General features: G+C 39.7%; 1 long non-coding RNA gene across 1 annotated transcript; it reads right to left on the reverse strand.

The window, feature by feature from the left end:
• Positions 1-390: 390 nt before the first annotated feature.
• On the reverse strand, positions 391-11,892 carry LOC134292545 (uncharacterized). Its single transcript, XR_009999790.1, has 4 exons — positions 11,813-11,892; positions 10,605-10,674; positions 4,496-4,556; positions 391-1,791 (listed from the first exon to the last, which is right to left on the reverse strand). It is a non-coding gene; the product is annotated as an uncharacterized LOC134292545 (long non-coding RNA).
• Positions 11,893-12,426: the final 534 nt, after the last annotated feature.

The raw sequence follows: 12,426 nt of genomic DNA on the forward strand, positions 1-12,426 counted from the left end.
CCACAAAAGCACAATTGCCACGCTCAGAGAATATCCCATTTGTGAACCTAGGAGTTTTAAAACTTGATTTTGCTCCCAATAGTGTGATATCTTTTGGATATCTGAAAAAAAACGATGATAATAATGATAATAATCTGACAACATACAGCAAGAAAAGAAATGAGCCAGTTATATCTGATTGGAGAATAAGTACATAGCTTGTGCCAGATGAGGTTATACTCCCTTTGAAATCTCAAGCCCCATCAACACTGCCACTATAATGCGCTTTGAAACTGCATTACTGGCATATAGTCAATAAGAAGTGGATAACGAGGACCACAGATAAAAGGATCCATGCCTGGTGAGTGCAAGCTAAACCAAATAGGTGAGGACAGAGAAACACTCACCAGGTTGAAGACAAACCACAGAGGTTTATTCAATTCAGCCAAAATGGATGCAAGTACAAGCAGATGCTTCAAAGTACAAACATAGGAGGGTTGAATGAAAAGTAATGCTTCCACCTTCATTACTTGGGTTTGTATGGGAATATTTTAATAAATCAAATGCAGAAATAATCCATAGAATGTGTCCTTTAACTATCACTATTCATTTTTCCACATAATCACCAGACAATTGGATACATTTCTGCCAACGATGAACAAATTCTCCGAAGCTGTCACAGAAGAAGTCGACACTCTGTTTAAGCAACCAGCGTCTCACAGGACCCATCGTGCACAGATGTTCTGATAGCCAAGCAAAGCAATAATGTTCTTGTGAAATGTTCTTGTTCTTTCACACGTTCTTGTGAAATGCCAATTATGCTTGAAATTTCTCTCTGAGTGATACGACGATCGTCCTGAATCAATCTGTCCACCTTTTGCTTGTGAAACTCAGTGGTTGCTGTCACAGGACGTCCAACTCTTTGTTTGTCACACGAGTCAGATGTTCTCACCTCAACATCTTTAAACTTACTCGCCCAATGATGCATCGTCCTCGCAGCCACACAATTCCCATAAACAGCTTGCATCCTCTGATGAATCTCCTTTGGGGTGACACCTTCTGCTGTCAAGAATTCAATGACTGCATGTTGCTTAAGTCGCATTGACTGACCGTCTGCGCAGGGCTCCATACTTCGCACTTTAACAACAGAACCGTTCAATGCTAAGGCTTCCCACCAAATGGAACTGTCAAGGAGAGTCTCCTGAACAAGCCAGGACCTGCCTCAGACCAGGACTGCCATTGGTTGAGGAGTTACGAAGGTGGAGGCATTACTTTTCATTCAACCCTCATATAACACACAGAGAAAGCAAGACATCTTATACAGTTTGACAGCTACTCAAAACACCCACTCCCGTCCCTTATTGGCTGAGAGCACCTCTGACATTGCCTCCTCCAGGTGTTTTTCGGAGAAACAACACTTCAAGATTGGCCAGAGAACCGAAATAATAATAACAACAACAACAACAACTTCTTTATTTTTGTATCCCGCCCCATCTCCCCGAGTAGACTCAGGGCTGCTCCCATGCCCAACAAAAAGCCCAAGCCCAACAACATACAATAAAATACAGCGGTATAAAATACACAATATAAAATACAAGAATATAAAATACATAACAATCACAACAGATTAATATATCAACTCTACAACACAGAGTAAAAGCATGGCCATTGAACAGAGGTGATATCATGGAACCAACAAGCTGGTGGAATGTACACCTGAGAGGAGACGTCATCCATGAAGATGAAGAAAATGATAATGAGCTTATAATGAGGTCAATTGTCCAGTGCCATATTAGCAAAGGTACCAGGCTCCTAAGACAAAAAAAAGTGATGATCTCGGCAATCAAGGGCTGGGCTATCAATAAAGAAGTTTAACCAATATACTTACTCCGAGCCTCTGTGTCTGTGGTCAGCAATCTCTCAGCCTTGAGTGGACTATTTAGCTAGACAAATGATTCTGGGCTGATACGGGAATTTATCTATCTCCCCATACATGAACAATGGATTATGATTATTGCCTGTCTGGGAAACAGCCAGAGGGATTTGCCTAACCTTCCTGTTCTCAGGAAAATGTCTCAGCTGGGTTAACGGGAGATGATTGTCTCTGTGCTACATCTTGCTACATTTAATAAAGAACTTAATACATTTTATGTAATAGAAACAGTAATAGAAACAGTACGCAGAAAGATACAAGTTACATAAAAAGTCAAGGAAAACAGATAGAATTTATTAAAGGGCTGGAACGGTAAAGTCTTTGAGGGGTTGAAGCTGCCACTGGTCAATTATTGAGCCCTGATGCTTTGAAATAGCAAACGTTTGAAAAACTATTTTTAAAAATTAAAGAAGTTCTTGAGCCCTAATACTACAAAATTGTGAAGGTTTGCAAAAATATTTCTTTTTAATTAAGAAAGCAATATATTTATTGAGGAGCCCTTGGCAGACTATAAGTCTTGGGGGAAGGGGTCATTGTGGTTTCGCAACAAATGTAGACTCATATATGTAGTTAAACTGCATTATAATATTTTACACTGATCATATAATGCAGTTCAATCTGCATTATAATGACAGTGTAGATGGGGCCTCAGTTTCATATCTTTCTGATACTTTTGTGTCTTTGCCACTAAAGGAGGAGCGCATCTGCACTGTAGAATGACTGCAGTTTGACACCACTTGAATTTCTATGAATCAGAGCAATGAAATCTTGGGAGCTGTAGTTTCACGAGGTCTTTCACCTTCTCTGCCCAAGAATGCCAGGGCCTCTGCAAATGGCAAATCCTGGGATCCCACCTCATTGAGCCATGGCAGTCAAAGTGCCAGGCTGTGGCGCAGGCTGGTTAGTAGCCAGCTGCAATAAATCACTATGACCAAGAGGTCATGAGTTCGAGGCCAACCCTTGTCGGAGTGAGCACCAGACCATTAAAATAAAAAATAGCCCTGCTCGTTGTTGACCTAAGCAACCTGAAAGATAGTTGCATCTATCAAGTAGGAAATTTAGGTACCGCTTATGCGGGAAAGCTAATTTAACTAATTTAAGGTAAGGTAAAGGTTTTCCCCTGACGTTAAGTCCAGTCATGTCTGACTCTGGGGGTTGGTGCTCATCTCCATTTCTAAGCCGAAGAGCCGGCGTTGTCCGTAGACACCTCCAAGGTCATGTGGCCACTGGCATGACTGCATAGACCATAAAAATCGTCCAGCAACATTTGGAATGAGGAAGTATCCAAGGACTCGGCGTCACAGTGGATGATAAAGCAGCTGCTCCCCCTGTGGCCGGAATCGAGCACACCCTCAGGAAGCTGAAAGCTGGGAAAGGTTAAATTGCCTCTGTGTCTCTGTCTCTGTCTTTATGTTCATATGGCATTGAATGTTTGCCTTGTATGTGTACATTGTGATCTGACCTGAGTCCCCTTCGGGATGAGAAAGAAGGGCAGAATATAAATACTGTAAATAAATAAGTAAATAAATAAAGTGGGGCCAAACTGCATTCGTTCTACAGTGAAGGTGCATCCCTAAGTCCGAAAGCGCAAACAGTCTTTGGAAATCTCCCTGGTTTTTGAAGTCTTCCTTGCAGCAGGAAGAAAAGTGCCAAAATTACTCATTGCTTCCTTTGAGAATGAAATTAGCAAATTACGTCCTTAGAAACAACACAGGAAGGAAACGGGGCTATACAAAGAATCCCTCTCCAGCTCGGATTTTCATCTGAGACACAGACAAAATTGGGCTTCTAATCCTCCTTGCTCTCTCTAAAATAAATGCATATAACATCACATAGACAGAGATGGATGTCAATAAGGCCGCACCCATCCAAGAGTCTCCAAAGTACAGTGGCTTCTATGAAAGACATATCTGTGTTTTTCTCCTGTTGAAAACAAAGGGTGCATCTACACTGTGGAATAAATGCAGTTTGAGAACATTTGAACTGCCATGGTTCAAGGCTATGGAATCCTGGGAATTGTGGTTTTCCAAAGACCCAAGCATTTGCTGCTAAAGAGTGCTGGTATCTTCATAAATTTTATCTCCTAAGCCTATGGGATCCTGGGAATTGTAGTTTTCCAAGGTTTTGAGCCTTCACTGACAATGAGTGCTGGTAAATCCATAAATTATATCTCCTAGGGTTCCATAGCATTAACCCATTGCAGTGAAAGTGATATCAATCTGCATTTATTCTACAGTGTAGATGCACCCCTTGTTTTCACAAAAAGCAAAACACATTCAAAACACTTTGCTTTGGAGACTCGCAGGTAGATGTGGCCTCATTGACCTCCGTCTCCGTCTATATCCGATGTTAAATGCATCTTCTTATTGATGTACATGTTCCCGTGGTGCTCTATGATTATTTCCTTTACAAAGGAAATGAAGGCAGTAATGAAGGAGAAAGCAGCTCCTAGCTATAGGTTGGCCGGCAATGCTAATCATACATTGTGATTCCTGTGGGCAACACAAAGAACACTTAGCGTCCAAAACACAAGATATCTTTGAGTCTATAAATAATGTGGCAAGTGGTGGCGGATGAGCATACCTTTGCATTTAGCAAATGGGTCCCACTCCAGCTTTGGAGAGATTGCTTTTTCCACAATTATCTGGAAGTAGATGCAAACACATTCAAATATGTCATTATAGAATTGTCTAGTGACAAACATTCCTATGGTTGAAGACAAACAACATTCAGCAGAGACACTGGCAATGCTATGTAGATGTTTCCTGCTTTCCCACAGAACCATAGGGTTGGAAGGGATCTCCAAAGACCATCCAGTCTAACCCCACACCAAGCCCTCCTGACAGATGGCCATTTAACCTCTGGGTTTTTGTATGTTTTCCGGGCTGTATGGCCATGTTCCAGAAGTATTATGTCCTGACGTTTCACCCACATCTATGGCAGGCATCCTCACCTCACTTCACAACCTCTGAGGATGCCTGCCATAGATGTGGGCAAAACGTCAGCAGAGAATGCTTCTGGAACATGGCCATACAGCCCAGGAAACATACAACAACCCTGTGATCCCAGCCATGAAAGCCTTCGACAACACATTTAACCTCTGTTCAAAAATCCCCAGAGGAGATTCACATAGACTCCCAGACATAATATTTCACTGTCTAATTCCTAATTTTTTTCTAATGTTTAGGTGGAATATTTTCCTGGAGTTTAAATCCATTACTGCATGTCTTAGTCTTTCAAGCAGCAGAAAAAAAGCTTGCCCCTCCTCAATATTGCATCCTTTTCAATATTTAAACATAGATATCATGTCTCCTCTATCTTCTCTTCGCCAGGCTAAGCATATCAATCTCCCTAAGCCACTCCCCATAGGGATTTGTCATTTCCAGACTGTGCGTGTTGGAAATAGCAACCTCCCAAGCCTTTCACTATTGTGGGGTTACTAACATGTGATCGTATAATAATAATAATAATAATAATAATAATAATAATAATAATAATAGTAGTAATAATAATTTTATTTTTATACCCCGCCCCATCTCCCCGAAGGGACTCGGGGCGGCTTACATGGGGCCTAGCCCGATAAAACAATCAAATATCAGTAACACAACTATAAAACAATTATACCAGTAAAACATCAATATCAATAAAATAATTGTTAAAATCGACAAGAAGCATACAAGAAACATACAATATTAAAACAGGAGACTAATTCATAAAATCCAGAACAGAATGTGCCGGTAGAAATGGACAATAAAGTGCAAAATAGCATTGGCAACACCTCAGAAATAGGGGCTATTACAAAATGGGCAGATGGATCAGTCCAACATCAAATTAGGTGTCAAAGGCCTTTTGGAAGAGCCAGGTTTTTAAGCTCCTACGAAAGGAGAGGAGGGTAGAGGCCTGCCTGATCTCTCTAGGAAGAGAGTTCATACCTCACAACCTCTGAGGATGCCTGTCATAGATATGGGGGAAACGTTCCAGAGAACGTCTGGAACATGGCCATACAGCCCGGAAAACATACAACAACCCTGCGATTCCTACTGCGAAAGCCTTCGACAACACTTTCACTATTTATTTGTTAATCTACTAATCTGTATTCTATGTGTACGTTGATTTGCCAGTTTGGCTGTACCTCTTTGATGTGGGGTTATTGACATGTGATCGTACACTGAACATATTCAGACTCAGGACTCCATTTTGTATTCTGTCTCTCTGCTTTACACCTCAGTGGAGGTAGATGCATATTTGCATCAGACCTCAGTGGAGGTGGATGCATGTTGCTGTTGGACTACAGTAGAGAAGTATGACTTAGGTATAGTGAATACAACTATACCTAAAGACTATGGACTATTGATTAAGAATCATACCCTGTCTGCTCAACATACAGAGAGAACTACATCCTATCTGTAACTGAACTTATATAAGAAATGTCCCTGTATGGTGAATTAATTCAAGATGTTTGTGAGTATTTGATGTTTTATGAATGTATGCTTGTTTTGCATTTGTAAGCCGCCCTGAGTCCCTGCGGGGAGACAGAGGCGGGGTATTATTATTATTATAAACAAAATATGTTACTTTTCAAAGAAGACTTTGCTTTTTTTATCTCTGAATGCATATTTCAAACTAAGACGTTTCAAGGGAGTGTATATCTTTTGGGCAATTACAACTGCAATTTCAGCTTCAAAGAAACAACCATCCTCTGCTAACCAAATATATTTTTGTAGTGGTGTGTCTTTGTCCTTGGCTGTTTAAAGACATGGTTCCTCAGTTTAACAGCTGAGTTACCTATGTGCCATTACATGAACGCTTATAAATATTACTTTTTCAAAGGGTTGACTTCTAACAAAGTCTTGACTACTGGTTTTCAAAAGGTGGTCTCCACATGTAAATGGAGATTCACATTTGCCAAATGGATATGGCAACATTTTTCCTTTTCAATAAGGTTATGACTGCCATTTCTTTCCAATGGGATACCTGCCCAGAGTCATTTCCAATATTGGACCATTTTGGTCCTTTTCCTCTTGTCCATCTCCTTCTTGAATTGTGTTGCCCAGACCTATTCCAAGCAGAAGTGAGTGGGATTATGACTTCCCGCCATCTCTAGACACTAGATGATGGATGTAGCCTAGAATCGGGTTGGCTTTTTTTGCTGCTGCATCACACAATTGGCTCATCTTTCATTTGTGGTCCTCTAAGGCTCCTAGATTCCTTTCATGTGGCCTGTCTTCAAGCCCAGTGTCCTCCATCCTATAATCTGCAATGGGTTAGTGCTATCAAATCCTGGGAGTTGTAATTTGGTAAGGGACCCACTCTCTTGGTCAGAGAAAGTGAAAGACATTGTAAAACTACAATTCCCAGATTGCACTATGGCAGTTCAATTGGGATCAAAATAATTGTAATTTTATGGGTATAGAGGCTTCTTTCATTCATATTATTCTCTGTGCTCCTGAATTTCACTCCTTCTGGGGATCTAACTCCCACCGGCATCCAACCTCTTTCCTCCGAACCGTAAACCTTTGTACTTTGTCTCTCCTGTTAAATCAAGGCAATCAATGATTACACTCACGGATGAAGTTTAGAGTGGTAAATATTAATTCTGCCTCATCCCTTTGGGAAGATTCACTTGCCTGGTTCCTGGGGTTCTGTTTTGGGGATGTTGGCATCTACTACCTGAGTTGGAACTAACCAACCCAGCTAATTTTCACTTTGTCAACAATGATATGTTTTTTCCATTGTTAACAAGAAAGGGGATAAAAGGTGTAGAGTGTTCTATCTCCATCGCCAGATAAAAACATCCCTGCTGAGTCAGGTAGAAAGCCAGGGAGGAAATCATTACGACTTCTGAATAAAGTCATTTAATTGCAGGATTTGTCGCCTGCAGGCCTTGTGCTACACACACACACACATCCGCACACACCATATCTGCCTTGAATTATTCTAATCGTCTTGACACAGGCTGGGAAAGATGGGGATTTGGGGGTTTCAGCATGCCAGCTTTTGGTGTTATCAGTTGACTATGAATAATAGGTTTTCGAAGGCAAGTGGAATAGAAAGGACTCTTACAGATAATCCAGTGCTATTTGATAGCTGAGCAGGCGAGGAGTCTCATCATGGCACAATTTTTTTTGGTTAGGGGCTATATACTCATGAATTCATAACTCTAGAAGACAGGTGTATAAATCTAGAAGATTCATGCATAAGTGTAGGAAACATATGTCTCCAAAACTGATGCACAAGTCTAGAAGAGCGGTGTATAAATCTAGAAAATTGGTGTATAAGTCTAGAAAACATGTATAAATCTCTAATACTCTTGTAAAATATCTAAACAACTTGTAAGTCAAAAAAACTGGTGTATAAGTCTAGAAGACTGGTGACATGTGTATCCAAAACTGATGCATATATCTAGAAGACCTGTGTAGAAGTCCAAAGGAATCATGTATAACTCTCGAATGCTGATGTATAAGTCTATACGACTCATAAAAGTCTAAAAGTCTTATGTATACATCTATAAAACTGGTGTATAAGTCCAGAAGACTCATGGATAATCTAGAGCATTGATGTATAAGTCTACAATCCTGATATATAAGTCTAGAAAACTCATGTATAAATCTCAAATGCTAATGCATAACTCTAGATGACTCATAAGTCTAGAAGACTAGCATATAAGTCTAGAAGATTCATGTATAAGTCTAGACTACTCGTATATCTAGAAGACTGGTGTATACATCTCAATATATAAGTCTGGTAGACTCATAAATCTAAATAATTGATGTATATGTCTAGAAGATTAGTATATAAGTCTAGAAGACTCATGAATAAGTCTAGACTATTTTTATGTCTAGAAGACTGATGTATACATTTTGAATAGTAGTGTACAAGTAGTGTACTTGTAAGTCTAAAAGTCTGGTGTATAAGTCTAGAAGACTGGTGTATAAATCTAGAAGACTCATTTATAAATCTTGAATACTAATGTATATGTCTAGATGATTCGTAGGTCTAGAAGTCTGGTGTATAAATCTGGAATACTCATGTATAAATCTTGAATGCTAATGTATAAGTCTAGATGGTTCGTAAGTCTAGAAGTCTGGTGTATAAATCTGGAAGACTCATGTATAAATCTTGAATATCAATGTATAAGTCTAGATGACTCGTAAGTCTAGAAGACTGGTATATAAATCTAGAAGACTCATCTATAAATCTTGAATATTAATGTATACGTCTAGATGACTCGTAAGTCTAGAAGTCTGGTGTATAAATCTGGAAGACTCATGTATAAATCTTGAATATCAATGTATAAGTCTAGATGACTCGTAAGTCTAGAAGACTGGTATATAAATCTAGAAGACTCATCTATAAATCTTGAATATTAATGTATACGTCTAGATGACTCGTAAGTCTAGAAGTCTGGTGTATAAATCTAGAAGACTTGTGTATAAATCTTGATAAGTCTAGATGATTTGTAAGTCTAGAAGACTGGTGTATAAATCTAGAAGACTCATGTATAAATCTTGATAAGTCTAGATGATTCGTAAGTCTAGAAGGCCGGTATATAAATCTAGAAGACTCATGTATAAATCTTGAATACTAATGCATAAGTCTAGATGACTCATAAGTCTAGAAGACTGGTTTATAAATTTGGAAGACTCATGTATAAATCTTGAATACTAATGTATAAGTCTAGATGACTCATAAGTCTAGAAGTCTGGTGTATAAATCTAGAAGACTCATGTCTAAATCTTGAATACTAATGTTTAAGTCTAGATGATCCATAAGTCTAGAAGACTGGTGTATAAATCTAGAAGACTCATGTATAAATCTTGAATACTAATGTATAAGTCTAGATGGTTCATAAGTCTAGAAGACTGGTGTATAAATCTAGAAGACTCATGTATAAATCTTGAATATTAATGTATACGTCTAGATGACTCGTAAGTCTAGAAGTCTGGTGTATAAATCTAGAAGACTCATGTATAAATCTTGAATATTAATGTATACGTCTAGATGACCCGTAAGTCTAGAAGTCTGGTGTATAAATCTAGAAGACTTGTGTATAAATCTTGATAAGTCTAGATGATTTGTAAGTCTAGAAGACTGGTGTATAAATCTAGAAGACTCATGTATAAATCTTGATAAGTCTAGATGATTCGTAAGTCTAGAAGACTGGTATATAAATCTAGAAGACTCATGTATAAATCTTGAATACTAATGCATAAGTCTAGGTGACTCATAAGTCTAAAAGACTGATGTATATATCTAGTAGCCTGGTGTAAAAGTCTTGAGTACTCATAAGTCTAGAAGATCGATGTATAAGCCTAGAAGACCCATGTATACATCTCGAATACTAACGTATAAGTCAAGACAACTCGTAAGTCTAAAAGGCTGATGTTTGTATACGTCTAGACGACTCATGTATAAATCTAAAAGACACATGCATAAATCTCGAATACTAATCTATAAGTCTAGACAATTCGTAAGTCTAAAAGACAGATGTACAAGTCTATAAGACTCATGTATAACATTAGAATAACCATTTACAAGTCTAGAGATGTCAGACTAGAAGACACGTGTATAGAAAACTAATGTCTAAGTCTAGAAATGTCAATCAAAATATCAGCACTTCCCCCCCACCCACCCACCCAAAATGGCTTGACTTATCCATGGGTCAATGTGAGTTCTGTACTTTAACTCTTACCAAAAAAGGAACCATCCCCTTCTCGGAGTTGCATGGCGAAAAGCAAGAGCTTAATCAGTCCAGGGATAACCTAAAAGAACAATATGAAATATTAAATATTATGCACATTCATCAGCATTTGACCACTTCCTTGTTCTTCCTCTTCCTGGGAACATTGCTGAAAACTCATTTTTAAAAAAAAGTCTTGCAAATCCTAACTCATGCTGACCAATCTTTCCTCGGTATCAGAAATTCTTACACTGTTGTCGAAGGCTTTCATGGCCAGAATCACTGGGTTGCTGTGAGTTTTCTGGGCTGCCTGGCCATGTTCCAGAAGCATTCTCTCCTGATGTTTCACCCACATCTATAGCAGGCATCCTCAGAGGTTGTGAGACCTCTTTTTGAAAACCTTCAGAGAAGGAAACTCAGCTGGACTCCCAGGCAGCACGTAACACTGTTGAAGAGCTCTTACCATAAGGACGTTCTTTCTAACACCTTCTTCCGCACATATCCAGATTATCTACTTTGAACTGGATTATATGGCAGTGTAGACTCATATAATCCAGTTCAAAGAGGACAATGTGCTTAGAATTATTATTTATTTATTTATTTACAGTATTTATATTCCGCCCTTCTCACCCCGAAGGGGACTCAGGGCGGATTACAATGAACACATATATGGCAAACATTCAATGCCAACAGACAAACAACATACATTAGACAGACTCAGAGGCATTTTTAACATTTTTCCAGCTTCACGATTCCGGCCACAGGGGGAGCTGTTGCTTCACCGTCCAGTAGTGGCTGTACTTCCTCACTCCTTTCCTCGTGTTTTGCTGGCAGTTTTATGGTGTTGTAAATTAGCCTCCCGCATAAAGCGTCCCTAAATTTCCCTAATTGACAGATGCAACTGTCTTTCGGGGCTGCATAGGTCAACAGCAAGCCGGGGCTATTAATGGTCAGAGGCTTAACCCAACCCGGGCTTCGAACTCATGACCTCTCGGTCAGTAGTGATTTATAGCAGCTGGTTACTAGCCAGCTGCGCCACAGCCCGGCAGTTTGATACCATTCTAGCTGCCATGGGTCAATGCTATGGAATCATGGGAGTTGTAGTTTTACAAGGTCTTCAGTCTTCCCAAACTACAACTCCCGGGGTTCCATAGCATTGAGCCATGGCAGTTTACATGGAGTCAAACTACAATAATTCTTCAGTGTCAATGCACTCTTACTGTGTCGGCTGCTTCATTGGTTTCTAGGCCTCTTTCTTTGTTCTGCGGAGAGAAGGTTCCTTTCTTAACCTCGTTGGTCTTGGAAACACAGAAAGGGAAACTTGTCGAGTTAATGATTGCAATGTTGCAGCAACTGTTCTGTCCAAAGCAGGAGAACATCTGGCAGGGACTGTCCCGGAGGCAAGGCTGCCCTTTGGCTCCGGGTTCAAGGCACGGGCAGAACCGTTCCGTTCCAGAGAAAGAGCCAAGATGTTCAACTCCAACAGAGAGGAAGTTTTGTCACTCCAAAATGTTTGGCAGAAAGAAGAGAAAGCTTCCCTTGATTGATAGATTGGTTGGTTGGTTGATTTATTGGATATATAACCTGTTGGAATTCAACGCCACACTGTCCAAGTCTGCAGTCCTCAATGAGAAGTAGTTAGTTAGCTTAGAATAGGTAAAGGTAAAAGTTTTCCCCTGACATTAAGCCTAGTTATGTCCGACTCGGGGGTTGGTGTTCATCTCCATTTCTAAGCTGAAGAGCATGATTGCATGGAGTGCCGTTACCTTCCTGCCAGAGCAGTACCTATTGATCTACTCACATTTGCATGTTTTTGAACTGCTAGGTTGGCAGA

This window comes from Anolis carolinensis, chromosome 6 (genome assembly GCF_035594765.1).
Source record: "Anolis carolinensis isolate JA03-04 chromosome 6, rAnoCar3.1.pri, whole genome shotgun sequence".
NCBI lineage: Eukaryota > Metazoa > Chordata > Lepidosauria > Squamata > Dactyloidae > Anolis > Anolis carolinensis.